The following is a 26,491-nucleotide window of genomic DNA, read 5'->3' on the forward strand; positions in this document are numbered from 1 at the left end:
AAATAAATAAAAAATAAAAAAAAAAATAAAACAATAGCACAAGAGAAAACAGAAAAAAAAATGTATTAGAAAGAGTTCTGGGTTTACTTACATGATGTTTCTTTACACTAATAAAATAGTGATTTTTAAGAGAAGAAGGGCTACCCTCATACAAACCATAACATCTCCAAAAAACACATATTTGTCAACTGCAAATGCTTGATAAACTGTTTTACAGACGCCCAACATGACATTGCTTTGAGTGCTAACCACGTAGTTTTGAAAAAAATATGCTAATGTTGTTTATTCCAATACTATTCAGTTTGCAATGTCATCTTACTCCAAACAGAATTTTTACTTTTAAAAAGGTTATTCATTTTTTTATGTAGCATAAAAAGGTAAACAGGCCAGAAAAGAACTAGCTGTCCAGCAGGCCAAAGGTAACCAGTGATGTTCTCAACATGGAAGCTTAATCTTCTTGCACATTAATGCTTAATGCTTCCTGATCCTTTCTGGGGAAATGACTTTATTCCAAAATTTAATGTGTGATCCAAACAAGGAAGTTAATTTGGCTTGCTGCAAGTCCTTGCCATGGGTAGGCCAGCTACCCTGGCTAGGCCTTGGCCAAGCAGTTTCAGTCTGAAAAAGAAACAAATAAATCCATCTTCCTTTGTATTTTCCTTTAAATTTGCAATAATTAAATGCTTAATATTTTATGAGCTATGTCAAAAAACAAGGTTTCAAAGTGGAACTTAGTACTGAATGTTGGATTCTGAAGATAAATCAAATTCAATACTTATATTTAAGACATTTGTTTTTATCTTTATATAAAACAAGTATTTACATTTCCTGGAAGGCTGTATTGTTTAAATATGTAGGATCAAAATTTCTTGCAGTCATTTGATCCAGGTCATTTTGTAGTTTACCAGTTTAGTAATTTGAATTGAAAAAAATTAAATGACATAAGTCTTATAGTTAAAAACTCAACTAGAAAAGGGTACAGTTAACAGAATCATTCCCACGCCATCCATTTCTTGTGTTACCATCCTCAACACATAACCACTTTTTCACTTCTTTTTAAAAAACTTTTTTGTTTTGTTTTGTTTTGTTGAGATGGAGTTTCACTCTTGTTGCCCAGGCTGGAGTGCAGTGTTGCGATCTCTGCTCAATGCAACCTCTGCCTCCAGGTTCAAGCAATTCTCCTGCCTCAGCCTCCTGAGTAGCTGGGATTACAGGCTCCTGCCACTACGCCCAGTTAATTTTGTATTTTTAGTAGAGATGGGGTTTCACTATGTTGGCCAGGCTGGTCTCGAACTCCTGATCTCAGGTCATCTGCCCGCCTCCAAAAATGCTGGGATTACAAGCGTGAGCCACCATGCCCTGCCTGAATAACATTTTATTGTGATATGTAACACACATACGTAAAATGCATTAAGAAATGTACAGCTAAACAAATCATTATGAAGTGAATACCCAGATCAAGAGATGGAACACTGCCAGCACCCCAAAGACGCCTCATCTGCTCCTCACCAAAGATAACCACTAACCTGCCTTCTAGGGCAATTCCTTTCTTGCTTTTCTTTTTACTTCATCCCAATAGTTGTATCCTGATATATCATAGTTTAGTTGTGCCTATGTGCCCTTTATGTAAGTGAACTTACATACAATTAATTTTATGTACTATTTTCTATATGACTTTCTTCACTCAACATTATATTTGAGAGATTCAACCTGTGGAGTATATTTACAGTGTATTCATTTCCATCACTGTATAATACTATTTTGTATGAACATACTATAATTTGTTTTTTTATTATGGTAAAGTGCACGTAACAAAATTTACTGTTTTAACCATTTTAAGCATACAGTTCAGTGGCATTAAGTAGATTCACAATGTTGTATAACCACCACCACTATTTCCACAACACTTTCATCATCCCATACAGAAACACTGTACTCATTAAATAATAATTCCCTATTCTTCCTTCTCCCCAGTCCCTTGGAATCTTACTTTCTGTCTTTATGAATATGCCTATTTTAATCCTACAATATTGTCCATTGTGACCGGCTTACTTCACTTAGTGTAATGTTTCCAAGCTTCATCTGTGTTGTAGGAAATATCAGAATTTCATGGCTTTTTTAAGGCTAAATAGTTTTGCTTATCCATTTATCTGAGATGGACATTTGAGTTTCCACTTTTTGTCAATTGCGAATAGTTTTGCTAGGAACACTGGCATATTAGTATTTGTTAGAGTCCCTGCTTTCAGTTCTTTTGCAAATATATCTAGGTGTGGAACTGCTGGATCATATGGTGATTCATTGCTTAACTTTTTGAGGAATGGGTAAACTTTTTTCCACAGCAGCTGGACCATTTTACATTCCCACCAGTAATGCACAAAAGTTCTAATTTTTCTACATCCTTGCCAACACTTGCTATTTTCTGTGTGTGTGTGTGTGTGTGTGTTTTTAACACTATATAGTCATGTTTATTTTGCTGCTGGTGGATATTTAATTCAGGTTATTTCTGGTCTGAGGCTATTGAGAATAATGTTAAGAAAAGCATTCTTGTGCTTGTTTCCTAGTGTGCAGGAGAATATATTTCCAATGGTGCATACCTGGAATTGGGGTTGCTTGGTCATAGGACATGTGCATGTTCACCTTTAATAGAAAATATATTCGTAACATGGTTTTGTCCAAGTATTTACACCAATCTTCACCCCACCAGCATGCATCCAAGTCCCTGGTGCCCTTGCTATTGTAAGAAATTTTAATTTGGGCCAGCTGATGGATGTATAGTGATGGCTTCTCCTGGTATGAATTTGCATTATTACTCATGATGTTGAACATTTTTATACATTTATTGGCTGTTTGATATCCTCTTTTATGAATAGACTGGTCAAAAATCTTTGTCTGCTTTTTTTCCCAGTGCATTATCTGTCATTTTCCTATATAGATTTAGAAGTTACATTTATGTCTTGGCAAACTCTTCATCAGTTTCACATATTGCAGATACTTAATTTGTTTCTTATGTGTGTCTGCAAAGTTGCTTTTAAAATGTCCATACAGGCTAATTCAAATATACATATGTATGTGTGTGTGTATATATATATACACACTATATATATATATTTATATTAATTTTTTTATATATTTATAAGTATCATAACATTTATAAGTAGCATAAACATTGCTTTTGTTTTCCGTTACCAATGTATTTGAAGAGTTTCCCCAATCAGTACAAGAGGATGCGCTCTAATTCTTTTGTATTGCTGTATAATGTTCTATTGCAGCATTTATTGCACTAGTCCCTCATTGACCCTTATGCAACTCCCATTTACAAATAATTCTGCAATGAACATTTCTGTACATATTTCATTTTGCAAGCATATCTGTAGGATAAATTTTCAGAGGCAGGATTGGTGGGTTAAAGCATACACTTTTGAGAGATATGTCAAAAACCTCTAGGGATTATTCCCCCTGCATTCCCCAACTTCCAGCAATGCTAGTGCTCTTTCTGGACAACCCACAATATATTGTCACCCCTTTGCATTTTTACCGGTCTACAAAGAGAACATTGGTATTGGGTTGTAGTTTTAGATTGTAATTTTTAAAAGACAGAATGGAGAGCTCAGTCTCATATGTTTAAAGGCCTTTTAAATCCATATTTCCCTTGAGTGTTATGGCTTCCCCTATTAACAGTATCAACTACATTAGTACTGTAATATTAAACATTAACATGCTTAGAAATTTCTGGGGAACCTCAGTAAAATGCAAATTCTGATTCGGTATGTCTGGGTTGGGGTTGGAGTCTGAGATTCTGCACTTACAACAAACTTAGTGTCAAAACTGTGAGTCTAAGAAATATATTAGAGTAGCGTTTATGTTGTAAAACATTTGCAGTAAAGAGGAAATTTGAAATAAATCATCAAGTACAATAATCCCTCATTTAAAATAATCCAGATTTAGGATGCTATGCTCAAAATACCTTCTCTTTTATATGTGGCTTGTTATGACGGGATCCTCATACACAAATGATTTCACATATAATTTTCATGTGTGCAAAGGGAATTGAACTATTGGAGAAATGTAATGTAAACCCCATCTCTACTAAAAATACAATAATTAGCTGGGCATGGTGGCACGCGCCTGTAGTCCCAGCTACTCAGGAAGCTGAGGCAGGAGAATCACTTGAATCCAGGAGGCAGAGGTTGCAGTGAACCAAGATCGCACCACTGCACTACAGCCTGGCAACAGAGCGAGGCTCCATCTCAAATAATAATAATAATAATAGTAATAATAATAATAAGCTACCCAAGAGTGGGGTTAAGATTGAAATCAAGGATATAGCAGTCAAACTCCTCAATTCTGGCAGCATTTCATGGAAGGGCTATGGATGTGCTGTTGTATATATGAATCCCTTACAGTCCTGGGTTTGGTGACTCAGGCTGAGAGACAATTGCTGAAGAGAGGTACAAAGGAGGCACTTGAGGCCTATCTCCATCATAGCCCATTGGCTTCCCTTACATCCCATTTTAACAAACAAAACAACATGTTTTGGAGAAAAACTCAAATAGAGCTTTAGAAAACCAACAGAATTTGTACTTTAAATATTATGCAAAAATCTCATTTAAGGAGTTAACACTCAGAACACTCAAAAGAAGAAATCCATGAGGAAATTTCCATTGGATGACATAATAATGAAAGGAGCAGCAGCCACAGATAATATGTATTAAGTGCTTATCAAGTGCTTTCTATATATTTGCACATTTAATCCTCACAACCATACTGTGAGGCAGGTTTCCCAAGCAGCACTCTATATGTAGCGAAGGATACAGCAGAAAAATCTAATATTATGTCTCATTATTCTCACATGTGAACAACATGTGTGCACAGAAAAAGTTTAAATTTTATCCCCTTGATAGCATTTGGAAATAAAACAGAAAACTAGCTTTTTTACTGGGAATTTTGATCTGATACAATTTTACCTTTCAAATCAGTGAGAATTCCTGCAGAAATACATTTTGGAAAGGAAAACACCTTCAAATTTTAAGAACATTTTAATTACTCTTTTGTTTTAAGTTTTGCTTTCAAAATAGTGAAGATGCTGGGGTTTAGAATAATCTTGATAGTGCATCTTATCTGAAAGTTCCTCACTTTAGTTTTATAAATCTTCTCAGAGCAAGAAAAAATAAATCAAGAGGAAAATAAAAAATTTCCCAATAAAAGAAAGTCAGTGAGGTGTGAATGTTCTGTCTTATCCAGCTTGTAAGTGGTGATGAAAAAAAAAAAAAGGAAAAAATATAATACCCTTGACACTGACAAGAGATAAAGTAAAAAAATAAAAGCCAGCAGGTGTTCAGTAAAATGTCCTTCTGATAGGCCTAGCGCACACAGTTGGTTATACCCTCCAGACAGCTTCCCCACAGGGACGATGCACCATCTGCAAAGGAAATAGCAGTCACTTTCCGGGCTTAGGTTAAAACCCTGTACTGATTTTCAGGTTAAGACAGAAGATAAAAACTACTTCACAGAATACATTTAAACATGGGCAAAACAGTTATAAACAAAATAAAACACGAACATACAAGAAACAAAGCTAGATCTAATGCCGTAACTCTGACAGCTAAGAAAATGACAGAAATTTCTAGGACAAAGCAAGTCACTGACTCCCAACACTGATCCCTCCTCCAAGTCAATGGTTGAGTACAAACTTACTGAGAATTCTTGTTCATAACGACAAATCGAGAAAGAAACAAGTTGAATGGGTGTCCTGGTAGTTTCCCTAGTCTGAGTAATAGCAAAGATGCTTCTCACTGAGGAAAACAGGAGACAATGATTTCTTTGAATTAAGGGAAGAATTCATCCACTGCTTCAGAATGATTTGAGAAAGCTAATAAAGCCTGACCATGTGCCCCTCCACACCTACACACACACACACACTGATGCAAACCTGGTACAGGACATTTAACAAAGTATCAGGAGAGAAAATAGACCTGAAATTCTAGAAAGAACATATATGACATCAGTATTCCCTTCAGCCTCCCTTCTCAAGAGAATCAGAAAGACCGTGAACTATTCAGCTCTCAAACCAAAACCTATGAAAAGAAACATTCTGATCTGAGATAAAGAAAGTCAAGAAGTCACCAATACTTTAAAAGACAAGAGAGAATGTTTGAAAAGGGGCATCGAAGCAAGATTTTTTAAAAAGGGCAAAACAACTATGCAAAATATCCTGTCCAGAGGAAAATAAAGAAAAGACTTTTTCAAGCATCCAGGTACAAAAAGCAAATAATTCATCACAGGGAAAGCACAGGTTCTCCTCAGACTTCTGCACAGCAATATTTAGTGCTAGAAGTCCATGGAGCAGTGGCTACAAATGTGACTCCAAAAATATTATATTGTGCTAAAGTATTAATTTTTAAGGCAAATGACTGACATTGGCCAACATGGGAGATCTCATAAAATACATACACTTCTGAACCCTTCCTAAAAATATTTAAAAAATAGACCTTGATGATGAAATAGAGCCAATTTAGAGAAGAAGCAAGATAAATAATTTAAGAATGCAAAGCTCTGGCAAATGGAGGCAGGAGAACATTGATCTTATTTAAATATAATGCTAGTACTAATGAAATATGGAAATCATGGTTCAAGTCACCATGAATGTTTCAGAGACACACAATGCAAAAAATAATGACACAAGTAACAGAAATCTAAACAGAGGCAGAGAGGGAGGGACACACGAGGGGATGAATGTTCTCATGCTTCATAGAGACGCAATCAATATTAAAACAAAAATTTTAAGGCTTCGCGTTAAAATAGCATCTGTATAATTTTTTATAAAACTATTTTATATGCTTTCATCGATATTGATAATCGCATATATATCTAAAATGATGTTAAACCAATGAAATAATGGCTATTTCTGGGTGGTAGACTTGGGGGCTCTGATTTCGTGATTTTTTTCATTATTTGACACACATACAAACACACGTGTGTGTGTGGTGCAAAAACAATGACACGCTTCAAAAAGTACTGAAAGCAAATATGGAAAGTTGCTAACAGTGGTTATTCACGATTTAAAATGAGTTTTTCCATTGAAAATATCCAGCCAGTTTCTTCTGCCTCCATTCATCACCACTACTAATTTCAATATGATGAGTTTTTTCTCCTATATCTTCCTTTCTGTTATTTTCAATAGTATTTATATATGGAGATACATTTGCATCTTCTAAGTCATTAGTTCTATGAACTGTTGTTGTCTGAATATTACAGATCAGGGAAGAGATTTTCCCAAGTACACCTTATATGGAAGAGGGAAGATAAGAATCCATATCCATTCCATACCAGTGCCCATGGCATTTACACTATACATTTTAGAAATAATTCATATTCTCACTCCGATTTTTAAATGTTTAATCCATGCAGAACTGTAATATCTTTGAAGCCTACAGGAAATCAACTTCTTGAAATAAATGAAAATTCTGATTGCTCTAAAAATACAATATTCCAAAGGAGCTTTGAAAAATTCAAATCTAAAGGAACACATAAGAGGCAATTCTTTATATCAGTTCAGCCGGTGGGGTTAGGTTTCCTGCTTATGAAATTTCTCGGACTGGAAGCTTTGAAGCGGCAAAGCAGCATTATTAGTGCCCGCCTATATTATCATCAAATTGGCAACTGATTTTGCATCATAAAAGTTTAGAAGTGAATTACTGTTGCCAAATGATGTGTATATAAAATATAGCCTCTACTTTAAAAGAAGTAAAATTAACAATCAGAAATTAGTATAAAAAGCAATTCATTTTTTTCCAGTTTCAACTTTAAGAGTTGTAGACTTAAGTCCATCAGAGCCAAAAGAAAGTTATTGTTGGTTCATATTAATGAAATGAAAAGCCAAGTGATAAAATGAGAGATACATGCATGCAAGATTTGGCAGGCTGAAAGTCTTTAAATATAGATTTGGTTATTTGCCAACTTCCTTGTTAAAATTTAGTTCATCCAGCTTTAATGATGGTTATTTGCAAAGGGTAGAATTTGACACAAATTTTCTCATGTAGTCAACAATCTTTGTTGTCCATTATTGCTTTCTCTTAAACTTATTATTGCATCAGCCTGTATTTGGGGAACCGGTACATTTTAATTGTCATTGCTTTACTTTTATTTGCTCTCCTTTGTGTCAGGAATGAGTACATCCACTGCAAACGGGAAAGTCATACATGCACTGCATGCTCCTCACCAGATGTTTTGAACTCAGAGGGAGCACCAACACTAACGATGGCAGAGTAGTCATGTACTGATTGCATGATTGCACTGTTGGCCATCTCAGCAATTACATTTAACTTAGCGGGGACTTCAATATTTTTTATTTCTGTCATCAACAGTTATCACCCCAAGTTTGAGACAAGCAAAAGGTACTACACTTCTGATGTCTGATAAATTTGGTGTGAGGACATTTCCTTAGCATTTCCAACAAACTCCAACACTGGAAAAAACAGGAGAAAACAATCTGGGATATTGGTTTGGAGTGTAGTTTTCTAATGTGGGTATACTCGAGGTCAACTGGCTAAATACACTTCTTCAGCAGAAATTATTGTTGTTTTGCTTTAATAGCGCAGCACTGAGAAACATCTTATAAGGACTGATGCTGAACAAGTGAAACAGAGACAACCATAAAGGTGGTGGGTGGAATGATTCTGCTCTATCCATTGCCCCTCCTGTACACTGGTCACCATAATAAAGCTCCTTATTACCATCTTGATTTTTCTTTCTCTTTTTTACCTTCCTATGATACCTTTGTTGGATTAACAAAACATACTGCACTATCTGCATTATCAACAGTGTCTAATCCTCTGGTTCACCCATCTCAAGGTACAAAACGTGCTCTCTGTTGACCTAATAACTCTACTTACCAATATGAAAATAATCTTTCCAAATAAACATATTCTTAGTTAGCTGTTCCTGACCTTTTTCCTTAGACACAATTCTTAAAGGGTCCAGCATTGCTTCCCCCCCACCCATATCTAAGTTCTTCTTTTTGCCCCAAAGACTGGCTTGATCAAGGTCTTTGAAGGACAAAACTGTAAGCCATTAGGCACCTAAGTGATGCTATGCATAACACTAAAAGAAAAAAAAAAGCTTGAAAGGATGACATAAATGTACATATCAAACTGTTCTTAGTCATTATTCCTTAGAAATCTTTCCCTCCCCACTTCCTCTTTCTTTCTTCAGAGCCTGTGTAGGTGGAATGTGCTACTTGATAAATGCAGTCTAATTATATAACCTCACTTCTTCTTTTACAAGACGTTACACCAGGGTTACCTTAGTTTGTCCCTGTTATGTAATTGGATTGTAGGATGCTTCAGCCCATACACCTACATAAATATTAATTTTATTTCTGTCTTGGTTGATTCCAAGAGATTCGAGCTTTAGTTTTACATACTTTTAAGGACAACTTTGTTTTTGGAGACAAGACTCTCTACCTTGCCTCTTTTCTCTATTAATCAAACATTTTTATAAATCAAGCTTTCTTATGCCCCAGCTATTATATATGTGCTACTTCTTAGAGGAGCCTCTGCAGAAATTTCTCCACTTAGGATCAAAGATTCAGAAATGAATAACAATGAGAGGAACAAATAAGAACCATGAACTTAAAGTAATATAAATGGTTTTCTGCAAAATAAATCTAACCTGGTTTTAAGGTTTTCATTCATTCTAAAACATGGATTCTTAATTTCATCAGGAATTACAATGGGATTTTGAGATTCTACTGGAGAGAAGTATGTATACACACTTCATGGAAGTAGAGATGGCCAACAACTTCAATCACATAACCTACTATTGAATGCCTTAAATTCTTGTATTACAAACTCAACAAAAGAAGATGAGGTTAGATTAAACTGCCAGAAGAAAAATTGAAGGAAGCCAAAGTGTAATCATCCTCATCTCTTTTATTCCCACTTTTCTTCTAGGCAAATGAAAAGCACCTAAGGGAATGATGTCTACCATTGTCGATGAAACACTGTAGACAAAATTTTAAAATAGCAAACAAAACACAATGGCACAGCAATCAACACACAGCTATGGTTGAAGAATGTTCAGTATTTTCATCCTGAGCGTATGCACAACAATGCATTCTACTAAGCAGCACGGGGGTTGGTAACTGCAGTGGATAATTTCTTCCATATTTGCGTAGGTTTGTTTTGCTCTATCAGCAAAAGGGGTACAAGATGGGATTGAGGCCAATTATGTAACAGTGGCTCTATAAATTTTTAAATGCTACTATATGACTGAGGCATTTAATCAAAAGTCAGATTAATTATTTCAAACCCAATTGACAGAAATAAGCAAGCGTCTTCTACCAGTGTTCACTTTCAAAAAGTAGAAGAGGAAACATTGGATTTAAATCACAGACATCAGGATAAACATGGACAGTAAAGAATAAATATCAAAGAATGAAAACTTAAGATCTTCATCTTAAGAATTGTCATCACTGGGTTTTCTTTGAAGAATATGATTCCTATTTTTTTCAGACTAATCAGTATATTACTTTTCTATCAATCTAAGCACATATAGTTTCTCCTCATTAACTGAAGATGCTGTAACAAATGTGAAAATCTCTGTCTAAAATTCCCCAAACCTTGTCCAGTATCAACAGTCTTGGAGATTTGCATTCCCATTTATTACATGCCCATGTTGCATAACAATCAGCGTCAACCTTCATTTGAATCTAAGTCAGCTAACTCTTTTCCCTTCCCTTGAATCTTTCAAATTCCTGAAGAAAATATTTTTGAACCAAAAAGAAAGTCTTTTGGGGAGAAAATACACTGTGTACTTAACAAGTTGAAGGGCAGGGTGTGGGGGAGAAAGAAATGAAGAAAGTCAATGTAATGTGATTAAGAAAGTGATGACAAGCAAAGTCTTTGCACACACAGGCACTCTTAGCACAAGTGTGTGAATCTGGGTCACAGGGCTATGCAATATCTCCAGAACATTATTTTTATTAAGAAGAAATGTCTGTTTTGGTAGAGATTATTTGGTAAACATTCTGGCCACAAATACTGAAGAGTATTACTTTCAGTTTAACCCTGGACTAACCCAAAATACAGGTGAATTTTGCCACTGAGGTGGTACCAAGAAAAGTGTCCTTTTCAGGTTGAATCTGCAACCTGCTGATCATAATATCCCCAAATTGTGAAGCTCAGTAGAATTAAATAAGATTAGCCGATTTTTTTTAAAGGAAAAGGTCTGTATTTCACAAATAAAGAATGTTTAAATTATTATTTATTTCTCAGAGCTTCCTAATTTTGAAAGTTTATTTTGCCATACGCCTGAAGTAGCATTCAGAAGAGGAAGTCAAAATATAACATTAAAATGAAGCGAACATTTCTGTATCTTACTGTGCTATTGTGATGAAAGCCAAAAATCTGTCTTTGTATCCCCTGGATACAGATACAAAACTTATGTTTCAATTTTGACCAAAGGATAAAAACAGTAAGCAACAATATCAGTTTTCCAAAAAAAATGGGAAACAAGACAGTTTTCTTTATTATTTTACGACTCCATTTTACTGGCATTAGGTAGTTGCATTGGGTTTTTAAAGCTCTGAGTTATAAGAAAATACAGTCTACAAGTAAAAATAGCATATCCGTAGCCCCTTAAACTCCTTTGACATGCATTATCTCATTTAACTTAATTCTCAACAAAATTCCTTGCAATAGTGATTATTATTCCCATTTTGCATATGAGAATATAGAGAATCAAGTTAAGCAAATTAATACAAGAACAGAAAACCAAACACTGCATGTTCTCACTCATAAGTGGGAGTTGAACAATGAGAACACATGGACACAGGGAGGGGAACATCACAGACTGGGGCTTGTTGGGGGCTGGGAGGATAGGGGAGGGATAGCATTAGGAGAAATACCTAATGTAGATGACGGGCTGATGGGTGCAGCAAACCACCATGGCACATGTATACCTATGTAACAAACGTGCACGTTCTGCACATGTACCCCAGAACTTAAAGCATGATAAAAAATTATTTAAAAAAAAAGATCTTCATAAATTCTCAGGATCAATAATAAGTGGCAGAGCCAGGCAGACTGAAGAGATAAATTCATATTCTCTGAAGCAAAGTTGATGTCCCTTCCTCCAAGACTGCCTCAATACATACATGTGCACTGAAAATTTTGAAATAGGGCCTTTAAAAATATACCTCATAAATGTCTGAATTTAATCTCATTTTGTATCTGTGAGGCTTTCTCTATTTTTTCAAGGCACTGAGAATTTTTTTTTAAAAATACATAGAGAAAATGACAGAAAACAACACTGTAACATGTATTTCAGGTTGGGTTTTCCAAAACCAGAGTCTGAGACAGGAATTAGGATGCCCGTGATTTCTTGAGAGCGAGTCTCAGGAACAGGAGAGGGAGGGAAACAGAAAGTGAATGGGGCAGAGCTGAGCAAGGCTGTGGCCTCAGCTGGAGTCCACCCTGAGCATGGAACCAAGGGAGCTCTGGAGCATGGATTATACCACAGAGATGTCCCATCTGGAGGAAAAGTGGTTGGGATGTTTGCACTGTGTCAGACAGGCTACCCCTCAGAAGGCAGTGGGTGGGCAGTGGGACCCATGGTCTAGGAGCAGTTCTCCATAGGACTCAGTTGGGAGCTAATAAAAGCCAACACTAGCAGCAGCTGGAGAATCATCAGCCTAAGGGGATCTGGGCACAAAGCCAACATCAACCCTTAAGGCATGATTATTTCTTGCTGAGTACTGACAAGTTAAGTTCCTCCACCATTAGAAGGTATCACTGAAGCATTTCTTTCTGGCAGGGTCTGCCCAGCTAATTTTTGTATTTTTAGTAGAGATGGGGTTTCACCATGTTGGCCAGACTGGACTCAAACTTCTGACCTCAGGTGATCCGCCTGCCTCGGCTTCCCAAAATGCCAGGATTACAGGCGTGAGCCACTGCACCTGGCCCAGATGTACCCATCCTTAATAGGCAGATGAGATGATAGGTAGGGCATCTGGAGAGAAAGGCTATTTTTAAAAGTCCAGTTGGGGAAGTCTTCCTGAAAGGCGGTAGCTTCCATATGCAGTGGGTCCATCCCATCTGTGGTAGATTGGTTTCATTAACACCCCAATTAATAGCCTCCATGTAGCCACATCGTTTGCCCTATAACTTTGTAGCTCCCTCCTACTCTTGCTCTTGGCTTGGCCGTAGACTTTCTTTAAGCAACAGGATATTAGCTGACTTGATTCAAGAAGAAATCATGCCTGAGTATTTATGCTTTCTTTTCGCTGCTATGTAACTGCCATGAAATTATGTCTGGACTAGCCTGGGAAAAAGCCAGAGCTAGCCTCTTGAAGGATGAGGTACCATGTGGAGCAGAGCCCACTCTTCTCAGCTGAGAGCCCAGCCACATTATTGCCCCTCCAAGTCAAATGAAACCAACAAATTAATACAGAGCTGAGTGTAAGGCATGTGAATGAACCCTGATGGGATATGCTCAGATCAGCAGAACCAATGCAGCCATATTACTAGAAACTACAAGTGAGTGTTGTAAGCCTAAATTTCTGGGGTGGCTTGTTACATAGCAATATTGTAGCAATAGTTAATCAATACACAACTAAAAATTGCCAACACACAAAGCCTCAACACTGACATTGACTGGAAAAGAAGAACCCAAGGCCTTAACAGCAAGTTAAGTTAGCATTTGACTAAATAAAGTAAGGGATTCAAGAAGACAGGCATTCTTACTTAGACTCTAAATAAGTATCCAGGTAAATACGGTTATTTTTACAATAAAAGTTAGTCCTCCACCTTACTCTAATGATTGATTTCCATAATGACATTTGTATGATTTCCTAAGGTGATGGTAAAAAAATTAAAAATAATAAAACAATGACTCACAAAACACTAAATATCGTTCCTGCTATGTTGGCACCTGCTTTTATTGTTAAGTAACTGTTGCCAGGTTAAAGAAAAAGACTGTGATTTTGTTAACAATATTATTATTACTTAGCAAAGTTGATGGGAACTGGAGACATGTATTTATGTTCCACCATTCTGGAAATTAGAAATTACTGAAGTTCATATGCTACAGAATAAAAATTAAAGGACAAGAACACATTAAGATATAAATTTGGGATGTATTTAGCTACCCATAATAGTAGGTGCCCCAAATATTTTTTTCAAAGCATAAACGAAAGAACAAAAATGCCTGTGAAAGCTCTGTTTTTGTATTTTATCCAAGTTCCCTTCTAGCCAAAAATGTGCTCAGTTAGAAATGATCAGTGATATCATTATTTGGATATTATACGGCTCCCCTACCCATTGGCAAGTCTTAAATGGTACGTCACCATTCACTTGTGGAATGAAAAGGCCCAGAATTATACAATTCCAATGGTAACAACTATCCCAGTGCTTTCATGTGCCAGATTCAGGACAAAGTGTTTTTTATATGCATTCAATCATTTAATCCTCAAAACTGCCCTAAGGAATAGACATTGTTATTCCCATTTTATGGATGAGAAGATTGAGATTGTTCAAAATTATGCAGCTAATGACCACTGTAATTGGTAGAGGTAGTATTAAGTCCAAGAATACCTGCCACTAAAACTGATGATCTTAAAAGTTAGAATTACATACAGTGTCAGACAAATGACAAGTATTTTCAGCGTAGCCATTTCCTGGACTTACGAGTAATTTCTTTTTGAGATAAGAGCTAGAAATCTGGATATGACTCTCAAGGTTTCCTGATTAATTATCTCCCTGACCCCCTAAAATGCCATCTCCAACCATGCATGTTGGCAGATTATATGGGATTGCTACATTTCCCCAGCGCAGTAGGAGGAAAACACCAAAATTCTTTAGAATGAAACTTTATATCTGTCCTTTGCTAAGGTGAAAACATCTTTTGTTGCCAATATTGACTTACACCACATTAATAAAGAATCAAAATCAAGCATAAAAGATAAATATATGTGTGTGTATCTAAAAACACACACAGTATAACACAGTCACATGCCCCATAATGACATTTCAGTCCCTGAGACACTGCCTATGTGATGGTGGTCCCATAAGATTATAACGGAGCTGAAAAAATTCCTATAACCTAGTGATGTCATGGTTGTTATAACGTCATAGAGCAACACAGCGCTTATGCGTTTATGATGTTGCTGGTACAAGCAAAACTACATTGCTGCTAGTTGTATAAAACTGTAGTACATAAAATTATGTATAGTATGTAATACTTGGTAATGATAATAAACAACTGTTACTGGTTTATGTGTATACTATATTATACAGTTTATTTTTTTAGAGTGTATTCTTTCTAATAAATAAAGAAAAAAGTTAACTGTAAAACAGTCTCAGGTGGCAATTCCAGAAGAAGGCATTGCTATCACACGAGATGACAGTTCCATGCATATTATCGCCCCTGCAGACCTTCCAGTGGGACAAGATGCGGAAGTGGAAGACAATGATATTGATGATGCTGACTCTGTGTTTGAGTAGGTTAATGTATGTGTTTTGTCTTAGTTTTTAACAAATAAGTTTAAAAGTAAAACTAAATATTTAAAATTGAAGAAACTTACAGAATAAGCTCTATAAAGAAATATTTTTGTACTGTTGTACAATGTGTTTGTGTTTCAAGTGAAGTGTTCTTGCAAGAATTAAAAGTTTAAATAATTTAAAAGTTTATAAAGTAAAAAACTTAAAATAGCTAAGATGGATAATTTATTACTGAGGGAAAAAGTTTTTTTAAAATAAATTTATTTTAGCCTAAGTATACACTGCTTATAAATTCTCTAGTAGTGTACATTAATGTCCTAGGCCTTCACATTCACTCGCCAGTCACTCAACAACTCACCCACAGCAACTTCCAGGCCTAGGAGCTCCATTCATGGTAAGTGTTTTATACAGGTGCATCTTTTTTTATCTTTTATATTGAATTTTCAATGTACCTTTTCTACATTTATATATGTTTAGATACATGAACACTTATCACTATGTTACAATTGCTTATAGTATTCAGCACAGTAAAGTGCTGTATAAGTTTGTACCTAGGAGCAATAAGCTATGCCATGTATTTTAGGTGTGTAGTAGGCTCTACCACCTAGGTGAGCATAAGTTCAGTCCCTGATGTTCACACAATATCAGAATGAATCCCCACCATTAAGTGACACATGATTATAATATATAATAAGAAAAGAATTAGCAATTTTTATGTCACATAGTGAAGCGCTCAAATTTCTCCTACTTGGATTGAGTCAATTGATGTCATATTTGAGGAAATAACCTCAGCACTTGAAAGTGATATTTGTTTAATGTCACAATTTGAAATAATATTGAACCAATTAAAACTTTTGATGATATGATGCTCAGCATCTCCTTTTTAATACAGTCATTCTGATTTTTCTTCCAGTAATGAGAAATTGCCTCATTTCTTAACTACTCCAGAGTTTAGTCCAAGCTAATAATAAACAGTTACCGGTTACTGAATATTTACTCTGTGCCAGACATACTTGTTTTAGTACAATAGATATTAACTCATTCATTCCCATCTAACAGATGACAAAACTGAGGCTTAAAGAGGTTAAGTAAGTTGTCCAGGATTATTTGGGCAGTCAGTGGCAGAGCTGAAATGTTGCCTGTCCTGCATTAGGAATGCTTGTATGTTCCCCCAAATTCATTTGCTGAAGCCCTTAATCCCCAATGTGATTATATTTACAGGTGGGGCCTTTGTGAGGTAATTAGGTTTAGATTAGGTCATCAGAGTGGGACCCTCATGATGGACTTAGAGCTCTTCTAAAAAGAGGAAAACAAATCTCTCTCTCTCTCATTCTCTTTCTCCCTCATACACAAACAAAAGGAAGGTCAGTTGAACACACAGCAGGAAGGCAGCTGCAAGTCAGAAAGCAGCTCCTCAAAGCAGGTCCTCACCAGGAACTTCATCTGCTGGCACTTTGATCTTAGAATTCTCAGCCTCCAGAATGGTTAAGAATAACTGTCTGTTGTTTAAGCCACCCCATCTATATTTTGTTACAGCAGCCTGTACTAAAAGAGAGCTCAAATTTTGGGGAGCATAAAAAATTCAGATAATGAAGCTGGGTATTTATATATTTGAAATATCCAGGTACACATAGACTCTTCCAGTGACTGATGGCAATTCTAAATTCTGCTGAGCGGCATGCTCTAAACGATGTCTCCTTGTTTCTCTTTCTTCATTGGGGTTCTCATAAAACAAAGACATCATGGATTATACATTCCCCACTGCTCCATTCCTCTAATATTTGGGTATTTCCCTGTGTTAAGAAGTGAAGAAAGGCTGGGTGCAATGGCTCACGCCTGTAATCCTAGCACTTTGGGAGGCCAAGGCAAGTGGATCACCTGAGGTCAGGAGTTCGAGATCAGCCTGACCAACATGGTGAAACCCCGTCTCTACTAAAAACACAATAATAATAATAATAAGTAGCCTCATTTGGTGGCGCATGCCTGTTGTCTCAGCTATTTGTGACGCTGAGGCAGGAGAAACAGGCAAATCTCTTGAACTCCGGGGGCAGAGGTTGCAGTGAGCTGAGATCACGCCATGCACTCCAGCCTGGGTGACAGAGCAAGATTGTCTCAAAGGCAAACAAACAAACAAACAAAAAATGAAGGGAAAGAAAAATCCCCAGCTTCCATCAGGACGAAAGCAGCTAAGAGTGCCCTGAGATGTCTGTGGGGCTACCTGGATGTTAACTCATAGAGGCTTGTGTGATGGATTAGATCTCAATGTCTGAATGGCCAATACATGGAGACTTGTGTGTCTGATGGACTTTATTTCAATGAGAATTAATCTCAATACTAAATACAATGTTTATCCTCTTGGTTTAAGAAGAAAAGTAAGTTTTCTGTCTTCATTTGTCAGGATTCAGCATTTATTATGTTTTTGCCCTTTCAATTGCTTTAGGATAACAGGTAACAAGACTCGAGATATCATGCACCTTACCCCATTGTCACCTTCAATAAATTAGGTGGGTTGGTTATTCTTGGGCTCCTAGATAAAAGTCTTCATGAACTTTCTAGTTATAGTCTCCCAGATCCCCTGGTCAACAATTAGTGTCTCATGGAAAGATCACGTTCATTTCATGTTAAGGCTTCTCTTCATAAGGCTCAAGATCAACCGCAAAGCTGGAATCTTATAGGAAGGAAAGGGTTTAATAGCCTTAAGGTATGTTTCCCTAAATAGCTTAGTTAGGCATCTCCTTTTTTTTACCTTGCTAACATGAATTTTGGCACTCAGAAGAGCTTAGTGAAGAGATAAGGGGAAGCAGAGAGGTTCTTACCTGATTGTTACAGGAGTAACATGTCAATACGCTCTCTAAGCGCAGGGAGTGTATGAAGTTCTCTTTCTCTCTGTCTCCCTCCTCTTAATGTTTTTTTGGGGGGGGGCAGGGTTCCTCAGAGTCTCCTATATTAGGTTAGGTTCCCTAAACGTAGAGCCTGAGACAGGGATTCTTGTGCAAATGGTTTTTGAGGGAGAACTCTCAGAAGCAGCCTCTAAAAGATCAAGAGAAGCAGGAGGGGGCAGTAGAAGGAGCTTGGCAAACATGTTGTTTCAGATGAAATTTAGTCTCCACCTGATCCCTTGGAGAGCTCTGAAGCACGGATTGCAAGACAAGGGCTGTCAGGTCTTGAGGCAAGGCGGCTGTGCTTTCACTTATACCTCTGCATTTTTCAGTCGCTGACCGTGGGCAGTCTCCAGATTGGTGGAAGGCATAAACTACAAGGCATCTCTGGGAAAGAGGGCTCCTGTCAGCCCAGGGCAGTTGGCCAGAGAATGGGGGCAGCTATGAGTTTCTAGTAACTGGTACCCACAGCAGCTTAAGAATGGATGCACATCCCTTGGGTATAGGAGTTAGAGATGACATGAGCAACATCTGCTAACCACACTCCCACAACAAGAGCTCTTTCTTTAGGAGCTCTTTGAATGGGCATGCTGTGCTTCCCTCTAGTTCATTGTTTATTCCCTTATTAGCACTGGGCATAGATGATTCCAGCTTATTTAAGCTAGGATTTGCTAGTCCCTCTTATAACAGCACCTTGGACCGAGTCTAAGAATACTCCCACACTGGTCACAGGCCATCCTGCAAGTGGTCCTGTTAGGCCCCATCTCACTGCACTAGAGGTGTAAGAGGGGACTCAGACAACATTCCTGACTCTCCCTAAAGTCCTCCACAAGACCCATTCTCAGCTTTCTCAGCCTCTCCAAGCCTCCCAGTCTTACTTTGTGATTTTCATTACGAAATGTAGTGATAGGCCATGTGCAGTGGTTCATGCCTGTAATACCAGCATTTTGGGAGGCTGAAGAGGGGAGAATTTCTTGAGCCCAGGAGTTTGAGACCACTCTGGGCATCATGGAAAAACTTTGTCTCTAACAGAAAAAAGAAATACTGGGTGCTATGGTGTGTGCCTGTAGTCCCAGCTGATAGGGAGGCTGAGGCATAAGATTGCTTGAGTCTAGGAGTTTGAGGGTGCAGTGGGCTATGATCTCAAAACTATACTCCAGTCTGGGCAACACTGTCTTAAAAAAAAAAAAAAAGAAAGAAACAAGAAATAAGAAATGAAAAGAAAAAGAATGTAGTAGCCATGGTCTTTATTCCTTGGCCACTATGAACACAAGAAGAGTCCTATTTTCACATCCAGATAGACTAATTTAGAATATGTTCCTATGACACTCCTTTTTTAGGGAGAGCCTGAAAGTTACATGCTTATGTGAGACACCCCAAAATTACTAGATTCAACTTCAGGAAAATCAGTGTAATGACTGTGTGCCAAACCAGGTAACATGGGATTTTCTGTGAGATACCCAAGCATTTCAAATGATTTATTAGAGGAGAACTTAAGATTGATGAAATGCAATGTACTAATTGTGAAAATTCTTTTTAAAAATGGCATATTTTGGATTTAAGCAGCAGAACAATGGTAATCAAATAGAAACACAGTCTGAGATCTACTGGTGTGCTTGACTGTACCAGTAGACAACAAATAATTGCTTTTAGTAGAGACTTTATTTATTTATTTATTGAGACAGGGTCTCATCCTGTTACCCAGACTGGAGTGCAGTGGTGTGATCTTGGATCACACTATCCTTTGCCTTTGGGGCTCAAGCCATCCTCCCACCTCAGCCTCCCCAGTAGCTAGAACTACAGGAGTGTGTCATCATGCCTGGCTACTTCTTATATGTTTGTAGAGATAGGGTATGCCATGTTGCCCAGGCTGGTCTCTAAGTCTCAACATCAAGTGATCCACCTACCTCAGCCTCCCAAAGTGCTTTAATGAGAGGCATTACTCACCATGCCCAGCCAGCAGAGACTTTCAGCAACACCTTTGGATTCAGACTTCCCTACCACATCCTACTCCTACCCAAACAATTATTTTACCATTTTATTGGATCTTTTCCAAAACAAGTAAGAACATAATTAAATGGCTTTTGTTGTAATTACCAAAAACTAGAAACAAATGTCCTTCAAATGGGGAATGGGAACTGTGAGTATCCATCCAATAAAATAATACTTATCAGTGAAAAAGAATGAATGACTGATATATGGATAAATCTAAAAGGCATTATGCTACATGAAAAGAGCCAGACTCAAAAGGCTACATATTGTATGATTCCATTTATATTTTGGGAAAGGAAACAAATCTATGGTTGCCAGAGACTGGATAAAGGGGTTGATGACAAAAAAAAAGCATGGAAATGCTGCCAGTGACAGAATTGTTGTATATCTTGACTTTGGTGATGGACACATGAATGTATAGAATTGTTAAAATTTGCACAACTGTAGACATATACAGGTAAATTTTACTCTGTGCAAAGTATACTTAAATTTTAAAAATAGAAAAAACCCACATGGCTTAACAATGTGCATATTAAGCCAAAATAACATTAATTGAAGTTTTAAAACCAGAATTAATGCATTTATTGGTAACAGTGAAATTATTGCCAATTTTAAATAAGTATTAGAATCCCAAATTCAACATACTTTCTCTTCAGAAGTAATTATTCTTCATCTATAATAAATTCCTCTTCTTAATCAATGAATTCCAGTCTATGCAAATCAGATTTTTAAGGTCTAGCACTTTGCAGGGAAATACTGAACTCCAGACTCATTTCTTCAAGTATATGAAATTCATATACCAAACATTTTTCTATCACCTAAGCTCACCACTTCCAGAGCAAATGTAAACCCATGAATGAGACCAAATCAAGAGTAGCTAAGTCAGTAGCAAAGATTCTATAGCACTGATACAGCCTGTTCTCCAGGCAGACTCTACAATCAATCAATGCTTTATATGGGCTCCAAGGATCTATGAAGAGAACTATAATCACTTTCTTTTCTTTGTGGCATAATTCAGTCAATATTATGGTTGGTACATTTTTAGGGAACAATTAGAAACCACCAAATAAAGAATAAGATGCTGGCATATTACAAGAGTGAAGAATGTGCCACTTTTCTTAGGCCTAACATACTCTTCATATATAATGTTTCTTTTTAAAAAAAAATCAGGCCATACATAATGAGAAATTTCTGTATTTAGAAAAACATGCAGAATGAGTACAAACTTGAGCAAATCTAGGTAATTCATTGCATTGTAGCTAACAGCCTAAAAAGCATGCATATTGCTTACAAAATTATATATTAGAAATCACCTTAAAAATAAACGAGTCTCACAGACATTCTGAATGACCTTTAAGTCTTACATTCCTTTTATAAGTGGCATCACTATCCGTGCATCTGTGTTTGGTGGGGGGTATTCATCCAATACCTCAAGCTACTTGGGAACAGTGTCTTTGTCCTTTATCTCTGTCTCCCATGTCCCTGGCAGAGGCACACAGCATGTAAGTTTAAACAAGTGTGAAAAAAATCAGTGAAAATTCATGCAGGTTGGAACAGAAACCAACTGTAGTGTTGACAGTGAGAGTTAACATTTACTGCCTACCAGGCACGATTGATCACTGTCCTGTGTATTCCACACATACTGACTTACTGAATTCTCAAAATCACCTTATGACGTAGGAAGCATTATTATCCCTGTTGTACTGGGAGGTGTAAAAAGATTAAATAATGTAGAACACACAGGTAACACATAACGAAGCTTAAATCCAAACGCAAGCAGTCTGTCTTTGAAGTCAGCCATCCTAACTATTTTGTGTATTATCTTGCTCATTATATTAGACTACAAAATTCACAGGGCAAGCAGGTAGAAACGGATGCTATATTTTGATTTTTTTCTTATAAAATTATTACCATATGCGTAGATATTTAAGACTATCTTTGTAATTTTCCGTTTTCTCTAATTTTGTAATCTGTTCAACAAGAAACAATTGTGTAAAAATCACTCTAGTACCTAGTTTTTCTACACTTAGTTGATGAAACTACTCTAAGGAGATGATATTCATCTTACCTGTAAACTGAATGACATGTTAGCCTTTCTGGCCCAAGTATTGAGCTAAATATAGGAATTATGTTCTCCAGGTGACAGTTGCTTTGGGGAATTGTTCATCTAAATGAACTTTTAGAGGTATCTATGGAGAGTGAATGCATGTAAAACAATCCCTTTAAATTGCGGGCTCAAAATAAAAAATTTGTTTGATTTACAGTTCCATTTGCCCATACCCTTTTAGGAAACCATTTGTTCAGTAACGCAAGATTCACAATGCTCCCAGAGAAAACACAGTCCTTCCATTAGCAATAGTAAACTCTTAAATGCAAAATATTTATTATAATCAAATTGAGAGAAAATTGCCCAGTTTAAGTAAGTCTTCTACTTATTAATCCATGGATTAGATTAATTTCCACATTAATCTTCTTTTTAGTAGGAGTTCAGCCAGAAGCAGGAAAGAGGGTCTTTATGGAAACTTGACTGAAGGATTTCTTTATATTGCTCCAATGAAAAGGGTAGGGAGGAGAAGAGCATCTGATAAGTTAACTGTATTTATGGTCTCCATTAATGGCCTCCTTATTTTTTTCTTTACCTTTTGCCTTGTTACTCTGCCACTTCTCCCATCAACAAACTGGAGATTATTTCCCCCTCCCGTTAAATCTGGGCTAGCCTGTGACTTCCTATAGCCAGCAGGATGCGGTCAAAGTGACACTGTACCTAATCCAGTTTAGGCTCAACATGCCTTCAATTCTTCCATTGTCTTGGAGCCCTGTCTTTGCACTTTGAACAGGCCTGGGCTAGTTAGTCTGTTGAGGATTAGAGACAACCAGGGTAGAGGAGAACTGAAGTGCCCCAGGCAAATAGCCAAAAGACTCTCAGAACCAGAGTGGCTTAGCAGAATGGCTGACCATGCACACAAGGAAACCAGGAAAAACCACTCCGGATAGGCCAGCTTAAACTGCTAACTCATAGAATTGGCACTAAGTAAATGGCCGTTGTTGAAGTTATTATGTTTGGCATGGTTTGTTATACAGCAGTAGTTAACAGATACAGTCTCTTTTATAGCAAATATAGGCATGTGTCACTTAATGAGGGGGTAACTTCTGAGAAATGTGTCCTTAGTTGACTTCATTGTGCAAACATCACAGAGTGTATTTACACAAACCTAGATAGTATAGCCTACTACACGCCCAGGCTATACGGGATACCCCAGTGCTCCTGGGCTACAAACTATACAGCCCAGTTACTGTATTGAACACTGTAGGCAAATGCAACACAGTGGAAAGTATTTGTATATGTAAACCTAGAAAAGGTACAGTAAAAATACGGTATGACAATCTTATGAGACCACCATCATATATGCGGTTCGTTGTTGACTGAAACTTCATTATGGAGATCATGACGTTTTATGTAAAAATAACTGCCGGAATATTTTAAAATATGTATTGGCCTCTTGAGTATCAGCAATTTGTTAAATATTTATACCCCATAGAAGAAATTAAACTGTCATTTAACATAAAGTATAATTGTATAAGCTTAATTTATTTTCCTTGATCTATTTTTAGACATTCCTAACTCTTAATAAATGCATTGACTTGAACTGGTAAGCTAGTTGTCTTTAATAATGCAATGCTTTATTAGAAGGATATTAATGGTAAAATCCTTAGACCCTCTATGGACTCAGGAATTATAAGCATATGATTTATAAAAGTCTTAACATTTTGTATCAGACCTTAAGCAATACAATAACTGCTAAGTTGAAGGACAACTATAACATTCTTTAAAAATCTTAAATAAGGATTAGGGCAATGACGTTGTTTTTGAATTTGTCTTGTTTTGTTTTGTTTCTGAGCAATGATTCACAATTAGAACATTTTCTATTTCCATCCAGTGTTTGTATCTGTGTGTTTATGTATATGTATATATATGGAGATCTTCTCAAAACAATACTTATCCTTACTATCTCTGATACTATTGATTTCTAGTATATTCTGTTTATTGCACTGTTCATTTTTGTAAAATGCTGATGTCCAACCAACAAACTGATGTCATAACCCACACGTGGATCAAGATCACTAGTTTGAAAACGATTGGAGTTAGTTAGTTTACATCTGCTGTGAATCATGGCCATTGGAAAATGGTTTGATGATAAAGTACTTGCCTAAGGGTTGAGCTGTTCTTTGCTCAGTGTTAAGACTTTTTTCTCCATTGCAAGTGGCCACAGGTAGTTTTTCCAATATAGTAATGACAACGATTAACAAGTGCCTGGTGCTTTTCAGATTACAAAGCATTTTTCATATATATTACCTCAAACCTCCACTGGGTTAATTGGCAAAGGAAATACAATATTGTGCAATTAAGTTCAATTCTAGGTAGGTCTGTAATTTTATTATTCAAGATAAAGTGAACCTTCAGCAACTAAGACATATGACACCATTTTCCCATGTTCTGGTAATTTAGTTAGTTTTGAATGTGTGATATGCAGGGATCTTCTGGAAGAGGTATACATTATTTTAAACAAAAAGTGCCTCGTAGCGGTATAAAATAATTCAACCTAATAAGTCAATCACATTCGGTTGGACCGTCATCAAACGAAATTACAAAGCCAAAGATTGGTAGCCTGTATATTACATAAGCCTGTATATAAAGAAAAACCTTTTTTTTTCTTGATTAAGCACTCCTCAGGAAAGAGGAACCTGACTTATAGTCAAGTCCCAACAAAGTCACTCATGTTACCAGTGTCTTCGTAATTACCTTATTTTGAACAACAGAACAATGTTTAGGGAAGATACATTAGCCCAAAATTGCCTCTATTAATCCTAGTTTGGATACTTCTAGAGGTTTACTTAAATGAAACAAATATATCAGGATGTTAAACAAAAATGAGTGCAGACTTAGTAATTATTCCCAGGTGGGTATAACCTAACAATTGCAAATGTTGTACACAATTTACAGAGGTTTGCAGCAGCTCAAACAATATAACTATAAGTGAAAAATATGTGTGCTGGAAAAGTCTACTAGATGACTTCAAAAGGTACTCCAGTGGTCACAAAGGCAATGTGTCCAAGAGTCATGTGAAGATTTAGTGGGGAAAAAGGTCCTGTGAAATGTGTACAATATAGCACTATTCATAAACATATTGTTTAGTATAAATGTTTTAAATATATGTGTGAATAGCAAAGTCCTGTAATCAATTTAGGGGCCCATCAAGGGTGGATTTGATAAAGAAAATGTGGTATATGTATACCATGGGACACTACACAGCCATAACAAGAAATGAAATCATGGGCTTTGCAGAAACATAGATGCAGCTGCAGACCATTATCTTGAGCAAATTAATGCAGGAACAGAAAACCAAATACTGCATGTTCTCACTTATAAGTGGGAACTAAATATTGGGTACTGGTGGACATAAAGATAGCAACGATAGAAACTGGGGAATAGTAGAGTGGGGAGGGAGGAAGGGGAGCAGGAGTTGAAAAACTCAGGTACTATGCTTAGCTCTTGAGTGATGGGAACATTCATACCCCAAACTTCATTATCAGGCAATATTCCTAGGTAACAGACCTGCACATGTACTCCCTGTATCTAAAATAAAAGTTGAAAATAAATAAATATATGTGAAGAGAGACACTGCTAGATGTCAAGTCAATATTTGTCCTGTCCTCTGTTAATAAAACCGCAAACTCATGTAGACCAGAAATGCATTTAGCCCCAGGCAATAAATCATGGTTTGTCGAAACTGGTGATTTTCAGTCCTAATGGCAAATTAAAGTCACCTGAGGATAAATATGTCAGTCTTGCATTGGTATATGGGTAGGTCAATGGATCAGAAGAGAGTCCAGAGATAGACTGACATATATAAAATCACTTAATTTTTGACAAGGGTGCCAATGAAACGGACTAGGAAAAGGAAATTTTCTAAGTGAATAGTGCTAGAGTAACTGTACATCCACAAGGAAAAAAAACAAAAACAACAACAAATAAAACTTTGACCGCAAATTCCTATCAGTTATTGGCTAAAGGATGCTCTTAGGGAAGTCAATACCTCTGAATTCCAGCTGGGCCAAGAGCTT

Source organism: Rhinopithecus bieti, unplaced genomic scaffold (assembly GCF_001698545.2).
Source record: "Rhinopithecus bieti isolate Rb0 unplaced genomic scaffold, ASM169854v2 scaffold_65, whole genome shotgun sequence".
NCBI classification, from domain to species: domain Eukaryota; kingdom Metazoa; phylum Chordata; class Mammalia; order Primates; family Cercopithecidae; genus Rhinopithecus; species Rhinopithecus bieti.